Consider the following 11,085-nt stretch of genomic DNA (forward strand, 5'->3'; position numbering starts at 1 on the left):
TTGACTGTAGATTTTCGCTTTGTGTCAAAAGAACTTCCTAACGCACACTTTTTCAAAGTAGGTGAATTCATCAGATCTGTTTGAAACATTGCATTTTATCCATGCACGACGACTGCTTAGATACTCGCAGCACAGTTGCCCCATATAAATTGCCCATGAGCGTGGAGCTTGTCTTTGTCACTGTAGCAACTTTGCTCCATCAGCGGGAGAAGGCGGTTCGACGCCCCTGTCAGCACATGTTTCTCTAATTCCTTTGTTTCAGGCAAGCCACTGTGACGTCAGACGCCTTTACGCATACAGCTTTGCGATGCTTAGACAGTAATAACATAATTCATGTTTACATTTCTTTAATTTTCGACGCATTGTCGTTATTCGTGACGCATCAATGACCAATTGATTATATGGCAATGCAATGAAAAAAGCGTGTGGAAAACAGTGTTAATGACAGATTTGAGAAGCACATTTCTTCAATGTTGGCCGCATTGCATTCCTGTGCAGGTGACAATGGTAATTTTTCAAAACGACAAGGATATTTAAACACATGATTATTTGTTTGCTGTGCTCTATGGCCTCTGCTACAGATCTCATCGAAATGACACTTAGATATCTTAGGGTGTACATATCAAGTTTTCCCAAATGGTCTAGCGGATAGGCATCTACCTTGTAACGCAGGGCGGCCCGGGTTCGATTCCAGTCATGGCAAATGTTTTTTGTAGAAACATAAAATGAGTCCCAACGTGTGCAACAGAACAGTTCGAAATCTCGTTACATTTGCATTGTCATGAACATGACTTATATCAGGCTTTCTCATTTTTTCTTTGTTCATTTTAAGTGTAGAAACAATATTTCGTTTGTGAACATTTTTTTCTGCCGTTTTGACAACAGGCTCATGACCAAAGAACACACGGCTGTCTGCTGATTGACGCTTGACTGTAGATTTTCGCTTTGTGTCAAAAGAACTCCCTAACGCACACTTTTTCAAAGTAGGTGAATTCATCAGATCTGTTTGAAACATTGCATTTTATCCATGCACGACGACTGCTTAGATACTCGCAGCACAGTTGCCCCATATAAATTGCCCATGAGCGTGGAGCTTGTCTTTGTCACTGTCGCAACTTTGCTCCATCAGCGGGAGAAGGCGCTTCGACGCCCCTGTAAGCACATGTTTCTCTGATTCCTTTGTTTCAGGCAAGCCACTGTGACGTCAGACGCCTTTACGCATACAGCTTTGCGATGCTTAGACAGTAATAACATAATTCATGTTTACATTTCTTTAATTTTCGACGCATTGTCGTTATTCGTGACGCATCAATGACCAATTGATTATATGGCAATGCAATGAAAAAAGCGTGTGGAAAACAGTGTTAATGACAGATTTGAGAAGCACATTTCTTCAATGTTGGCCGCATGGCATTCCTGTGCAGGTGACAATGGTAATTTTTCAAAACGACAAGGATATTTAAACACATGATTATTTGTTTGCTGTGCTCTATGGCCTCTGCTACAGACCTCATCGAAATGACACTTAGATATCTTAGGGTGTACATATCAAGTCTTCCCAAATGGTCTAGCGGATAGGCATCTACCTTGTAACGCAGGGCGGCCCGGGTTCGATTCCAGTCATGGCAAATATTTTTTGTAGAAAAATAAAATGAGTCCCAACGTGTGCAACAGAACAGTTCGAAATCTCGTTACATTTGCATCGTCATGAACATGACTTATATCAGGCTAGCTCATTTTTTCTTTGTTCATTTTAAGTGTAGAAACAATATTTTGTTTGTGAACATTTTTTTCTGCCGTTTTGACAACAGGCTCATGACTAAAGAACACACGGCTGTCTGCTGATTGACGCTTGACTGTAGATTTTCGCTTTGTGTCAAAAGAACTTCCTAACGCACACTTTTTCAAAGTAGGTGAATTCATCAGATCTGTTTGAAACATTGCATTTTATCCATGCACGACGACTGCTTAGATACTCGCAGCACAGTTGCCCCATATACATTGCCTATGAGCGCGGAGCTTGTCTTTGTCACTGTAGCAACTTTGCTCCATCAGCGGGAGAAGGCGGTTCGACGCCCCTGTAAGCACATGTTTCTCTAATTCCTTTGTTTCAGGCAAGCCACTGTGACGTCAGACGCCTTTACGCATACAGCTTTGCGATGCTTAGACAGTAATAACATAATTCATGTTTACATTTCTTTAATTTTCGACGCATTGTCGTTATTCGTGACGCATCAATGACCAATTGATTATATGGCAATGCAATGAAAAAAGCGTGTGGAAAACAGTGTTAATGACAGATTTGAGAAGCACATTTCTTCAATGTTGGCCGCATGGCATTCCTGTGCAGGTGACAATGGTAATTTTTCAAAACGACAAGGATATTTAAACACATGATTATTTGTTTGCTGTGCTCTATGGCCTCTGCTACAGACCTCATCGAAATGACACTTAGATATCTTAGGGTGTACATATCAAGTCTTCCCAAATGGTCTAGCGGATAGGCATCTACCTTGTAACGCAGGGCGGCCCGGGTTCGATTCCCGTCATGGCAAATGTTTTTTGTAGAAAAATAAAATTAGTCCCAACGTGTGCAACAGAACAGTTCGAAATCTCGTTACATTTGCATCGTCATGAACATGACTTATATCAGGCTAGCTCATTTTTTCTTTGTTCATTTTAAGTGTAGAAACAATATTTCGTTTGTGACCATTTTTTTATGCCGTTTTGACAACAGGCTCATGACTAAAGAACACACGGCTGTCTGCTGATTGACGCTTGACTGTAGATTTTCGCTTTGTGTCAAAAGAACTTCCTAACGCACACTTTTTCAAAGTAGGTGAATTCATCAGATCTGTTTGAAACATTGCATTTTATCCATGCACGACGACTGCTTAGATACTCGCAGCACAGTTGCCCCATATAAATTGCCCATGAGCGCGGAGCTTGTCTTTGTCACTGTAGCAACTTTGCTCCATCAGCGGGAGAAGGCGGTTCGACGCCCCTGTAAGCACATGTTTCTCTAATTCCTTTGTTTCAGGCAAGCCACTGTGACGTCAGACGCCTTTACGCATACAGCTTTGCGATGCTTAGACAGTAATAACATAATTCATGTTTACATTTCTTTAATTTTCGACGCATTGTCGTTATTCGTGACGCATCAATGACCAATTGATTATATGGCAATGCAATGAAAAAAGCGTGTGGAAAACAGTGTTAATGACAGATTTGAGAAGCACATTTCTTCAATGTTGGCCGCATGGCATTCCTGTGCAGGTGACAATGGTAATTTTTCAAAACGACAAGGATATTTAAACACATGATTATTTGTTTGCTGTGCTCTATGGCCTCTGCTACAGACCTCATCGAAATGACACTTAGATATCTTAGGGTGTACATATCAAGTCTTCCCAAATGGTCTAGCGGATAGGCATCTACCTTGTAACGCAGGGCGGCCCGGGTTCGATTCCCGTCATGGCAAATATTTTTTGTAGAAAAATAAAATGAGTCCCAACGTGTGCAACAGAACAGTTCGAAATCTCGTTACATTTGCATCGTCATGAACATGACTTATATCAGGCTAGCTCATTTTTTCTTTGTTCATTTTAAGTGTAGAAACAATATTTCGTTTGTGAACATTTTTTTCTGCCGTTTTGACAACAGGCTCATGACTAAAGAACACACGGCTGTCTGCTGATTGACGCTTGACTGTAGATTTTCGCTTTGTGTCAAAAGAACTTCCTAACGCACACTTTTTCAAAGTAGGTGAATTCATCAGATCTGTTTGAAACATTGCATTTTATCCATGCACGACGACTGCTTAGATACTCGCAGCACAGTTGCCCCATATAAATTGCCCATGAGCGTGGAGCTTGTCTTTGTCACTGTAGCAACTTTGCTCCATCAGCGGGAGAAGGCGGTTCGACGCCCCTGTCAGCACATGTTTCTCTAATTCCTTTGTTTCAGGCAAGCCACTGTGACGTCAGACGCCTTTACGCATACAGCTTTGCGATGCTTAGACAGTAATAACATAATTCATGTTTACATTTCTTTAATTTTCGACGCATTGTCGTTATTCGTGACGCATCAATGACCAATTGATTATATGGCAATGCAATGAAAAAAGCGTGTGGAAAACAGTGTTAATGACAGATTTGAGAAGCACATTTCTTCAATGTTGGCCGCATTGCATTCCTGTGCAGGTGACAATGGTAATTTTTCAAAACGACAAGGATATTTAAACACATGATTATTTGTTTGCTGTGCTCTATGGCCTCTGCTACAGATCTCATCGAAATGACACTTAGATATCTTAGGGTGTACATATCAAGTTTTCCCAAATGGTCTAGCGGATAGGCATCTACCTTGTAACGCAGGGCGGCCCGGGTTCGATTCCAGTCATGGCAAATGTTTTTTGTAGAAAAATAAAATGAGTCCCAACGTGTGCAACAGAACAGTTCGAAATCTCGTTACATTTGCATTGTCATGAACATGACTTATATCAGGCTTTCTCATTTTTTCTTTGTTCATTTTAAGTGTAGAAACAATATTTCGTTTGTGAACATTTTTTTCTGCCGTTTTGACAACAGGCTCATGACCAAAGAACACACGGCTGTCTGCTGATTGACGCTTGACTGTAGATTTTCGCTTTGTGTCAAAAGAACTCCCTAACGCACACTTTTTCAAAGTAGGTGAATTCATCAGATCTGTTTGAAACATTGCATTTTATCCATGCACGACGACTGCTTAGATACTCGCAGCACAGTTGCCCCATATAAATTGCCCATGAGCGTGGAGCTTGTCTTTGTCACTGTCGCAACTTTGCTCCATCAGCGGGAGAAGGCGCTTCGACGCCCCTGTAAGCACATGTTTCTCTGATTCCTTTGTTTCAGGCAAGCCACTGTGACGTCAGACGCCTTTACGCATACAGCTTTGCGATGCTTAGACAGTAATAACATAATTCATGTTTACATTTCTTTAATTTTCGACGCATTGTCGTTATTCGTGACGCATCAATGACCAATTGATTATATGGCAATGCAATGAAAAAAGCGTGTGGAAAACAGTGTTAATGACAGATTTGAGAAGCACATTTCTTCAATGTTGGCCGCATGGCATTCCTGTGCAGGTGACAATGGTAATTTTTCAAAACGACAAGGATATTTAAACACATGATTATTTGTTTGCTGTGCTCTATGGCCTCTGCTACAGACCTCATCGAAATGACACTTAGATATCTTAGGGTGTACATATCAAGTCTTCCCAAATGGTCTAGCGGATAGGCATCTACCTTGTAACGCAGGGCGGCCCGGGTTCGATTCCAGTCATGGCAAATATTTTTTGTAGAAAAATAAAATGAGTCCCAACGTGTGCAACAGAACAGTTCGAAATCTCGTTACATTTGCATCGTCATGAACATGACTTATATCAGGCTAGCTCATTTTTTCTTTGTTCATTTTAAGTGTAGAAACAATATTTCGTTTGTGAACATTTTTTTCTGCCGTTTTGACAACAGGCTCATGACGAAAGAACACACGGCTGTCTGCTGATTGACGCTTGACTGTAGATTTTCGCTTTGTGTCAAAAGAACTTCCTAACGCACACTTTTTCAAAGTAGGTGAATTCATCAGATCTGTTTGAAACATTGCATTTTATCCATGCACGACGACTGCTTAGATACTCGCAGCACAGTTGCCCCATATAAATTGCCCATGAGCGTGGAGCTTGTCTTTGTCACTGTAGCAACTTTGCTCCATCAGCGGGAGAAGGCGGTTCGACGCCCCTGTCAGCACATGTTTCTCTAATTCCTTTGTTTCAGGCAAGCCACTGTGACGTCAGACGCCTTTACGCATACAGCTTTGCGATGCTTAGACAGTAATAACATAATTCATGTTTACATTTCTTTAATTTTCGACGCATTGTCGTTATTCGTGACGCATCAATGACCAATTGATTATATGGCAATGCAATGAAAAAAGCGTGTGGAAAACAGTGTTAATGACAGATTTGAGAAGCACATTTCTTCGATGTTGGCCGCATTGCATTCCTGTGCAGGTGACAATGGTAATTTTTCAAAACGACAAGGATATTTAAACACATGATTATTTGTTTGCTGTGCTCTATGGCCTCTGCTACAGATCTCATCGAAATGACACTTAGATATCTTAGGGTGTACATATCAAGTTTTCCCAAATGGTCTAGCGGATAGGCATCTACCTTGTAACGCAGGGCGGCCCGGGTTCGATTCCAGTCATGGCAAATGTTTTTTGTAGAAAAATAAAATGAGTCCCAACGTGTGCAACAGAACAGTTCGAAATCTCGTTACATTTGCATTGTCATGAACATGACTTATATCAGGCTAGCTCATTTTTTCTTTGTTCATTTTAAGTGTAGAAACAATATTTCGTTTGTGAACATTTTTTTCTGCCGTTTTGACAACAGGCTCATGACCAAAGAACACACGGCTGTCTGCTGATTGACGCTTGACTGTAGATTTTCGCTTTGTGTCAAAAGAACTCCCTAACGCACACTTTTTCAAAGTAGGTGAATTCATCAGATCTGTTTGAAACATTGCATTTTATCCATGCACGACGACTACTTAGATACTCGCAGCACAGTTGCCTCATATAAATTGCCCATGAGCGCGGAGCTTGTCTTTGTCACTGTAGCAACTTTGCTCCATCAGCGGGAGAAGGCGGTTCGACGCCCCTGTAAGCACATGTTTCTCTAATTCCTTTGTTTCAGGCAAGCCACTGTGACGTCAGACGCCTTTACGCATACAGCTTTGCGATGCTTAGACAGTAATAACATAACTCATGTTTACATTTCTTTAATTTTCGACGCATTGTCGTTATTCGTGACGCATCAATGACCAATTGATTATATGGCAATGCAATGAAAAAAGCGTGTGGAAAACAGTGTTAATGACAGATTTGAGAAGCACATTTCTTCAATGTTGGCCGCATGGCATTCCTGTGCAGGTGACAATGGTAATTTTTCAAAACGACAAGGATATTTAAACACATGATTATTTGTTTGCTGTGCTCTATGGCCTCTGCTACAGACCTCATCGAAATGACACTTAGATATCTTAGGGTGTACATATCAAGTTTTCCCAAATGGTCTAGCGGATAGGCATCTACCTTGTAACGCAGGGCGGCCCAGGTTCGATTCCCGTCATGGCAAATGTTTTTTGTAGAAAAATAAAATGAGTCCCAACGTGTGCAACAGAACAGTTCGAAATCTCGTTACATTTGCATCGTCATGAACATGACTTATATCAGGCTAGCTCATTTTTTCTTTGTTCATTTTAAGTGTAGAAACAATATTTCGTTTGTGACCATTTTTTTCTGCCGTTTTGACAACAGGCTCATGACTAAAGAACACACGGCTGTCTGCTGATTGACGCTTGACTGTAGATTTTCGCTTTGTGTCAAAAGAACTTCCTAACGCACACTTTTTCAAAGTAGGTGAATTCATCAGATCTGTTTGAAACATTGCATTTTATCCATGCACGACGACTGCTTAGATACTCGCAGCACAGTTGCCCCATATAAATTGCCCATGAGCGTGGAGCTTGTCTTTGTCACTGTAGCAACTTTGCTCCATCAGCGGGAGAAGGCGGTTCGACGCCCCTGTCAGCACATGTTTCTCTAATTCCTTTGTTTCAGGCAAGCCACTGTGACGTCAGACGCCTTTACGCATACAGCTTTGCGATGCTTAGACAGTAATAACATAATTCATGTTTACATTTCTTTAATTTTCGACGCATTGTCGTTATTCGTGACGCATCAATGACCAATTGATTATATGGCAATGCAATGAAAAAAGCGTGTGGAAAACAGTGTTAATGACAGATTTGAGAAGCACATTTCTTCAATGTTGGCCGCATTGCATTCCTGTGCAGGTGACAATGGTAATTTTTCAAAACGACAAGGATATTTAAACACATGATTATTTGTTTGCTGTGCTCTATGGCCTCTGCTACAGACCTCATCGAAATGACACTTAGATATCTTAGGGTGTACATATCAAGTTTTCCCAAATGGTCTAGCGGATAGGCATCTACCTTGTAACGCAGGGCGGCCCGGGTTCGATTCCCGTCATGGCAAATGTTTTTTGTAGAAAAATAAAATGAGTCCCAACGTGTGCAACAGAACAGTTCGAAATCTCGTTACATTTGCATCGTCATGAACATGACTTATATCAGGCTAGCTCATTTTTTATTTGTTCATTTTAAGTGTAGAAACAATATTTCGTTTGTGAACATTTTTTTCTGCCGTTTTGACAACAGGCTCATGACTAAAGAACACACGGCTGTCTGCTGATTGACGCTTGACTGTAGATTTTCGCTTTGTGTCAAAAGAACTTCCTAACGCACACTTTTTCAAAGTAGGTGAATTCATCAGATCTGTTTGAAACATTGCATTTTATCCATGCACGACGACTGCTTAGATACTCGCAGCACAGTTGACCCATATACATTGCCCATGAGCGCGGAGCTTGTCTTTGTCACTGTAGCAACTTTGCTCCATCAGCGGGAGAAGGCGCTTCGACGCCCCTGTAAGCACATGTTTCTCTGATTCCTTTGTTTCAGGCAAGCCACTGTGACGTCAGACGCCTTTACGCATACAGCTTTGCGATGCTTAGACAGTAATAACATAATTCATGTTTACATTTCTTTAATTTTCGACGCATTGTCGTTATTCGTGACGCATCAATGACCAATTGATTATATGGCAATGCAATGAAAAAAGCGTGTGGAAAACAGTGTTAATGACAGATTTGAGAAGCACATTTCTTCAATGTTGGCCGCATGGCATTCCTGTGCAGGTGACAATGGTAATTTTTCAAAACGACAAGGATATTTAAACACATGATTATTTGTTTGCTGTGCTCTATGGCCTCTGCTACAGACGTCATCGAAATGACACTTAGATATCTTGGGGTATACATATCAAGTTTTCCCAAATGGTCTAGCGGATAGGCATCTACCTTGTAACCCATGGCGGACCGGGTTCGATTCCCGTCATGGCAAATGTTTTTTGTAGAAAAATAAAATGAGTCCCAACGTGTGCAACAGAACAGTTCGAAATCTCGTTACATTTGCATCGTCATGAACATGACTTATATCAGGCTAGCTCATTTTTTCTTTGTTCATTTTAAGTGTAGAAACAATATTTCGTTTGTGAACATTTTTTTCTGCCGTTTTGACAACAGGCTCATGACTAAAGAACACACGGCTGTCTGCTGATTGACGCTTGACTGTAGATTTTCGCTTTGTGTCAAAAGAACTTCCTAACGCACACTTTTTCAAAGTAGGTGAATTCATCAGATCTGTTTGAAACATTGCATTTTATCCATGCACGACGACTGCTTAGATACTCGCAGCACAGTTGACCCATATACATTGCCCATGAGCGCGGAGCTTGTCTTTGTCACTGTAGCAACTTTGCTCCATCAGCGGGAGAAGGCGCTTCGACGCCCCTGTAAGCACATGTTTCTCTGATTCCTTTGTTTCAGGCAAGCCACTGTGACGTCAGACGCCTTTACGCATACAGCTTTGCGATGCTTAGACAGTAATAACATAATTCATGTTTACATTTCTTTAATTTTCGACGCATTGTCGTTATTCGTGACGCATCAATGACCAATTGATTATATGGCAATGCAATGAAAAAAGCGTGTGGAAAACAGTGTTAATGACAGATTTGAGAAGCACATTTCTTCAATGTTGGCCGCATGGCATTCCTGTGCAGGTGACAATGGTAATTTTTCAAAACGACAAGGATATTTAAACACATGATTATTTGTTTGCTGTGCTCTATGGCCTCTGCTACAGACCTCATCGAAATGACACTTAGATATCTTAGGGTGTACATATCAAGTCTTCCCAAATGGTCTAGCGGATAGGCATCTACCTTGTAACGCAGGGCGGCCCGGGTTTGATTCCTGTCATGGCAAATGTTTTTTGTAGAAAAATAAAATGAGTCCCAACGTGTGCAACAGAACAGTTCGAAATCTCGTTACATTTGCATCGTCATGAACATGACTTATATCAGGCTAGCTCATTTTTTCTTTGTTCATTTTAAGTGTAGAAACAATATTTCGTTTGTGACCATTTCTTTCTGCCGTTTTGACAACAGGCTCATGACTAAAGAACACACGGCTGTCTGCTGATTGACGCTTGACTGTAGATTTTCGCTTTGTGTCAAAAGAACTTCCTAACGCACACTTTTTCAAAGTAGGTGAATTCATCAGATCTGTTTGAAACATTGCATTTTATCCATGCACGACGACTGCTTAGATACTCGCAGCACAGTTGCCCCATATACATTGCCCATGAGCGCGGAGCTTGTCTTTGTCACTGTAGCAACTTTGCTCCATCAGCGGGAGAAGGCGCTTCGATGCCCCTGTAAGCACATGTTTCTCTGATTCCTTTGTTTCAGGCAAGCCACTGTGACGTCAGACTCCTTTACGCATACAGCTTTGCGATGCTTAGACAGTAATAACATAATTCATGTTTACATTTCTTTAATTTTCGACGCATTGTCGTTATTCGTGACGCATCAATGACCAATTTATTATATGGCAATGCAATGAAAAAAGCGTGTGGAAAACAGTGTTAATGACAGATTTGAGAAGCACATTTCTTCAATGTTGGCCGCATGGCATTCCTGTGCAGGTGACAATGGTAATTTTTCAAAACGACAAGGATATTTAAACACATGATTATTTGTTTGCTGTGCTCTATGGCCTCTGCTACAGACCTCATCGAAATGACACTTAGATATCTTAGGGTGTACATATCAAGTCTTCCCAAATGGTCTAGCGGATTGGCATCTACCTTGTAACGCAGGGCGGCCCGGGTTCGATTCTCGTCATGGCAATTTTTTTTGGAGAAAAATAAAATGAGTCCCAACGTGTGCAACAGAAGAGTTCGAAATCTCGTTACATTTGCATCGTCATGAACATGACTTATATCAGGCTAGCTCATTTTTTCTTTGTTCATTTTAAGTGTAGAAACAATATTTCGTTTGTGACCATTTCTTTCTGCCGTTTTGACAACAGGCTCATGACTAAAGA

The sequence above is a fragment of the Argentina silus genome, assembly GCF_951799395.1.
Source record: "Argentina silus genome assembly, contig: scaffold_43, whole genome shotgun sequence".
Lineage (NCBI taxonomy): Eukaryota > Metazoa > Chordata > Actinopteri > Argentiniformes > Argentinidae > Argentina > Argentina silus.